Here is a 7,207-nt window from a genome sequence, read left to right on the forward strand (position 1 = left end):
CACCATGACACTCTATCGACCTACTCCTAAGTCACACTGTTATCGCAACCAATAACGTCACAACCAAGTACACCAAGCTTAAAAAATGCCATTTGCTCTTTAGTACGAGTTTACTATCATTTTCCGAATATGGTTAACACTGAATCCTAGGGCATTACAACTTCATGTCAAGCACATAGTTGTCCACGAGGTTACTAGAGTAAACTCTGATATCTAGGCACTTCTTACTGATGTGTCACGACAATTCATCTACCTACTCCCAGGACACTGTATTACTCATACCGAACCATGACAATACTCTTGCACCTCAAAGCTCAATGTTCTTAAATCATGCAACTAGACGAAAAAAATATACATAAGTTCTTTGCTAGTAAAACTCTTAGGCATACAAATACGTCTAGCATAAAAACTACAATATTCTATATCATGAAAATATTACACAATTTAAACAATGATATGCATGCTCATGATTGTCCTTTCATTCCTTGTGAGACTTTCCTTCCCTTTCATTCTTATGAGGCTTACCCTTTCTTCCATTCCTTGAGGTTTACCCTCCCTTTCATTCTTATGCTCATGCTCATGCTTTATGCTTTACAATTCAAACTCTGTACTCTTATTCTTTGCAAATCATGCTTTCTTCAAATACGCTAAACCAATCAACATGCAATTTCATCATTCTTCTTTACATAATTTAAATCTCAACCGCAGCTCACATTAAAACACTCTAAATCAATTCAACACATTTCATAACATCATTGATATATTTGAACATACTCTAAAGTATTCAAATCAAGCAAAACAGGTATATTCAACATACAGTTGGTTCGGATTTATAAAACAACATATATATTTTGCAATTCTATAATATGTAAAAATAACAGTTTTTCAGTGAGTAAAATATCATCTGGCTGCATTGGACTCACGACTCCAACTCTACATTGAAGAACCCATTGAAGTCTCCAATTATGACACGACCCTGCAAACACTATGGAACTCTATACTCTATGACACATAAGCTACCCACGTGCTCACACATCACATTACCCACTTCTAAGGCTAGCTAGGTACCTTAAGCTATTATTAGGTTGACGTTCAAGCCTTGGTTCATATTTTATTCATCTAATAATCTTTAAGACACATTTACTATTTTATTTGTCTACTTACTATTATTAAGTCACATTATCATTGTTAATTTGTTAGTGACTTGTTACTAATTTAGTGAGTTAACAATATATATATATATATATATATATATATATATATACCACTCTTAAACCTAACCAATGGCACACTTAAGTACTTTGTGTATATGGATAGGTAGATTAGTTACTAAATTACCTCATATTGGAATCAAAGTACATTTATGTACTTCAACATCCTTACTAATTTCTATTTGTTGTCTTAGGGTTAGATAATTACCATTTTAAAACATCCCCATCTTAACCTTTATTTTTAGTACTTAATCCTTATTAATTACTAACCACCTTAGTAGTTTAGTTATGGAACATTAACCTTATTTAACGCCCTAATTCAATAACTCTTTCGATTAGTTTATGAAAAATAAAATTGACTTATAAAAATAAAAGGCAAGTGTGTGCAATAGTGTGCAACAAAATATCACAATGCGGAATTAAAAGAGACATATATTTTGTTGACGAAGTGGAAACTCAATTAAAAGAAAAACCACTCTGGGGCAGCCAAACCCAGGATATCCACTATTCATAAGACAAAGCTAGATACAAAGCAGTAACACTCACATACCCCTGATGCAGTGGTCGTACCTTGCTCTCTAACGTGTAACCCAATACGAACGCTTCCCAACTAGGTCTCCCAGCTGAAGGGGTCTTCAATGGAATCATTTATCTTAGGGCCGTCCCCTAAGATAGACTTCAGTTGTAGCGCAGGAACAACACACTTGCAATGGCTTGAGAGACAAATCAGCTCCAATAATCTTACAAATAACTCTCTAAGCTCTGAAGGAATTCAATACCAAATTCTTGCAGTTCTCAATGCCCAGGGGTCTCTATTTATAGGTTGAGGGTTCAAATGGGCGACTGCAGTCATATGTATGGACGCCGTTCAGACGGTGAACCTGAGCCGTTCGTCCGGACAACTGTGCGACCAGAATTTTCAAGATTTTCGCTGAAAATCTTTCCTGTTTGAGGGCCGCGTCCGGACGGTGAGACATTGTTGTCCGGACGGTCGCATGTCCGCTGCAAGTAATTTCCATATAAGGCTTTAGCGCGTTCGGACCAAGGGAGATGGTCGTCCTGACAATTGATCTTCAACATGCAATTTCCATATCTATGTTGCGCGCGTCTGGACCATGATAGGCAGGCGTCCGGACGGTTGAAGTTGAATACGCAATTTTCATATCAGGTGCACGCGCGTCCTGACGATGGCAGACTGAAGTCCTAACGGTTGCATCAATCTTCCCATAAATGAACTTGGAAAGAATCTGAAGCTTGATCGAATACTGAGAGGTGTCCGGACGGGCTGTTGAGACGTCCGAACGAATGCAAGCTGGAACAGAAGCTTCTCGATACAGTGAAGGGTCCGGACGGAAATCTACGTCGTCCGAACGAATGATGCTTGGTCTGTCGGGCGTCTGGACGGTATGGCACGTCTTCTGGACGGATGGAACAGTGGACAGATGAGCATCCGGACGGGATGGCACTATCGTCCGGACGGCTAGCAGGGAACCGACTTTTCTGACTGTAGAATCTTCTAAAACTCTTTTGAATAGCGGAATCCCTTGTAAAACAGCATCTTTACATACAAGTGATTTTGTCCAAACAGAATGAGGCTAATCACAAACTAACAAAATCTCCCTCTGGCCATTCTAGGACAAAAATCACTTGACTGGTTTGGAAATACATTCCCGGTCCAAAAATTACTCCCTCTTTTTGTCACAACGGGACAAAGGGTAAACAAAGTGATAAAAGAAACAACACACCCCAATAAAAATTACTCCCTCTAACGGTCTCAGAAGGACCAGGGTAAACAGAGTAATATAAGTTCAAAAGTTTAAGTCAAAGTAACAAAATATGAGCCAAATGTTTCAAAATAAAAACAACAACAAAAATAAATAAATACAGCTCAAACATCCTCGGCCATAAAAGCAGTCCTCGGCGCATCATCCTCATCATCACTACCGCCAGGATGATGATACTTGAGGCACTCCCTGAGATCCAGCTGGTTCTGCTCCACCCGCTTGTTGATGGAGTGCACCTCCTGCTGCATAGAGGTGATGGACTGTTGCATGGTGCTCATGCCTCCATGAATAGCAGCTAAGACCTCCATGATCTGTAAAAAATTGATCTCTGGCTCTGAAGGCGAGACTGTCTGAGAGGATGAAGCCATGTCTGGAAAGCCGACTGGCATGGCAGGAGGGATGGGCACCTCATCATCGGAGTCATCTCTCCGCAGCTGTGCATTAGACTTCATCAAAGTCTGCTTGCTGATGGGCTGCTGAATCTTCATCTTCGGTTCTCCAGTAATGTTGATGCTTGACTGAAGAATGATCTGAGTGAGTAGGCAGCCAAAAGGGAGACTGGTATTACCCTCATCATGGGCCTCCAGCATGATGCTCATAATATACTTGCACAGGCAGAAAGGCAAGCGGAGGTGGATGGCATACACGAACTGGGCCTTCTTCAGAATCAGGTCACTGCGCCTGACAATTGGCCATAGGTTGTGCTGCACTATCTTGGCAAGCAAGCGATGAGTGGGAGACAGTGCGCCGATCCAGATGGTGGTAGCACGCTTTTCTCCTTGTGGAACTGCATGGAAGAACTCTCGAAGATCGTCCATAGAGGGAGGAAGCACCACCTTATTATAAGGACTGCTGGGCAGATCAAGGACTGGAACGCCTATGAAGTGACTAATGATCTGGGGATCAACAGTAATGATGTGCCCGTCAACAGTGGACTGCAATACCATCCCATGATCATCATCCTGCGCCACCTCCAAGTTGGCATTGAAGAGTTTGACCAGCCTGGTGAGAAAAATGCAGGCACATGTGTAGAGGTATCCCCAGTGGTAAGTCTGGATAGTCTCATAAATACTATCTAGTGGAGGCACCATAATGTCAGATCGGACCACATTGCGCTCGACAATGACTGTGCGATCCATGATTTTGGTTTGGAGTGCGCTCCTCTCTTCCTCAGTCCTCTGGGGACCCTGCGCTGGGAACTGATTGTAGACATGATTCTGCACAACAAAACCAACAAGATTTTGCCACAAATAGTCCAAAAAGATTCTTGTTAGATCATAAAAATTTGGGTAAAGTAACGGCAGTACAAAGGACTATTAAAAAATAGACAAAAATTATCACAGTTATAGTCCCAAAAAGTATCACCACAAATAATCCCAACATGGTAAATATATGCATCTCATAATCTCAAAAACATTCCTAAAGAAATCAACATTCTAACAGTTAAAATGAACTGAAGAGAAAAAGACTAGAGGAATACCTGGATTGTGAGATTAATGCACAAAAAGACAAAAAAAGGATGAGATAAAGCCAAAAACACTCAAGAAATAACTCACTAAAAGCCAAAAAGTGAGATTGTGGTGGGTTAAGGAGGAGAAATGGCAACTAGGGGTATATATAGCCTCTAGGGATGTAAATAAGCCAGTCCGTTCGACAGCCCGCTCGATACCCGCTCGGTTTAGCCCGATCCGAACTCGAGCTCGATACTGTAGAAACTGATCGTTACTGTTGAAACCCGCTCGATTAGTAAGTGATACATACCCGACTCGATCAACAAAACTCGATAGGGGCTCGCGAGCTCAACTCGTTTAAAGCTCAACCGGATCGCTCGCCCGACTCGTTAGCTCGTTCATACTTACATATATATTAGTAAATAGTAAACATAGTATAATATATATAGTATTACATATTAATTATAATACTTTGATAACAATATTTAGTATGTTAAATTAACATATTAAGTTATTAATAGTTAGTATATAACAATATAACAATATAACAATATTAAATAGTTAGCATATATATATAAACACATATATCACATCACACATGGTTAACAATAGTTATATATTATACTTATATTGTAGTTACTTAGTTATATAGAATATATTAGACTTACTATTTATTCACATTATACATATACCATTATTTATACTCTGTAGTTATATATAATAATATATTATTAATTTGTTACTTATAAACTATAGTTATATAATATATTTTATAATTTGCCTTATATACTTATATATTATATATTTATGTTATTAATAAATGCATAGAGGTTGTTCATAAACTTAGGCTTGAATTCTGCTTTGATCACTCATTGAAAAATTTAATAGTTTACATCGAGCTCTAGTTGAGCCGAGCTTGTCCAGTAACCCGGCTGGGCTCGAATGTCATTTTCAACGAACTCGAGCTCGCCCGAGTTTTAAATGAGCCGAGCTTGAACATGTAATTTATAACTCGGCTCGAATTTGAGCTCGACTATTTAGGCTCGACTTATAAACGAGCCAGTCTTGAAATCTTCAAACTCGACTCGGTTCGGCTCGATTACATCCCTAATAGCCTCTGTGGGGTCCCCGTCCGGACGATATATCCTTACCGTCCGGCCATTGGTTGCCGCGTGCGTCCGGACGACTAAACTCCGCCCGTTCGGACTCCAGAAGAAAATACGTCCGGACAACCAAAATCCACCCGTCCGGACGCCAAGAGATACCGTCCGGACGCTTCTCAATAAAAAATAGAAAACTAAGGAAAATTTTCAGAAATCAATTTTTCTCAAGTCAATTTCAGAACACGCATGTATAATCCACTGATAACACAATCAGAGAGCATCTCAAAACTAAGCAGAGATTTTAATCAGGACAACCATTTTTCCTGGACATAGAAAATTTCAAATAGACAACTCAACTCATGCAATGCGTGTGTGTGTGAAGACTTAACCCACAAGGTATGATTATCATAGATATGACAAAGAGCAACCAGATTTTCTAGACAAGAGAGAAAATCAATGCAAGATTAGTCAAAATTCAAACCTTATAACTTACTAGGGCCTAGCCACCCTCATCTGATACATTCCCCCTGAGATGCAGCACCTAATTATTTTATTTGTACCATGAAGGACATAGCAAATGTTTTACTTGCACGTAGATGGCAAGGCATAAATCAAATTCAGAACATGAGCAGTGAATAATAAAAGCACAAAATTCATATGATTTATGCTTGATTCTTATGATGCTGCAATCTAGAGGGAATGCCAGAGTTTTTAGGTTCTAGGTTCAACTAGCGTGTGGTCAATTTGGCCATCTTATCAAAGACCTCTTCTCTTATCCAAAAATTCTAGAAACACAAAGTCAGAGAAGGAAAGATGTACCTTTAGGAGAGTCGTGGATAGTGCACATTTTTCATCACATGAGAAAAGAAGCTATCTTATTTTTGCATATATCTGAATTATATCTAAGCAAAGTAAATTAATACCCAAAGAATTGAGATATCAGGAGAAAACACATGCAATATCTGATATGCCAAGAGAAAAAAAATATCTTGCAAATTCTCCCCAATTTTTTTTATTATAAAAAAAATAATGCAATATGGAAATGACATCATATGCAAGGCAAGATCAAACCTAATGATGCCAATACAGAAAAACAGTCGCTCGACCTGCTTTTTCTGTCTTCCCCAAAAAGTACCTGCAAAATTCTCTCAAGAGAAATAGAGGGCAAAACATAATTGGTTCCTAGATTGCATACAAAATATAACAAGCAAGATAAGCAATCAAACCTGATCTGTAGGATTAGGAACCAAATCCTAGGCATGAACACCCGACCCTGCTAGGTGCGTCTGTTCCCCCTTATGGGGTGACTATCCTTCTTAACCCAAGCTTGCCTTCCTGTAGGTGGGTGCTGGCAGGACTGCATCATCCATTCCATCATACTTTGCATCCAGATAGGTGGTTCACTGAGGTACTGCTCTTCTTTCACCTTCTGAGGCCTCCTAAATTGCTTGGATTTATTCTTGGAGTTGCCACTGTGATTGGCAGGTACAAATCGTTGCTGAGGCCGTTGATGCTGGGATGCCTGGTATCGTGGTCCATGAGACCAATGAGCTTGATATCTTGGTGCTTGATGATGTGGGGCCTGATACCATGGAGTCTGGAACTGGGCCGCAGGTCTAGTGCCATGACCAACCTGTCGGGGCACTTCTTTCTTGGCC

The sequence above is a fragment of the Alnus glutinosa genome, chromosome 6, assembly GCF_958979055.1.
Source record: "Alnus glutinosa chromosome 6, dhAlnGlut1.1, whole genome shotgun sequence".
In the NCBI taxonomy this organism is placed as follows: Eukaryota; Viridiplantae; Streptophyta; class Magnoliopsida; order Fagales; family Betulaceae; genus Alnus; species Alnus glutinosa.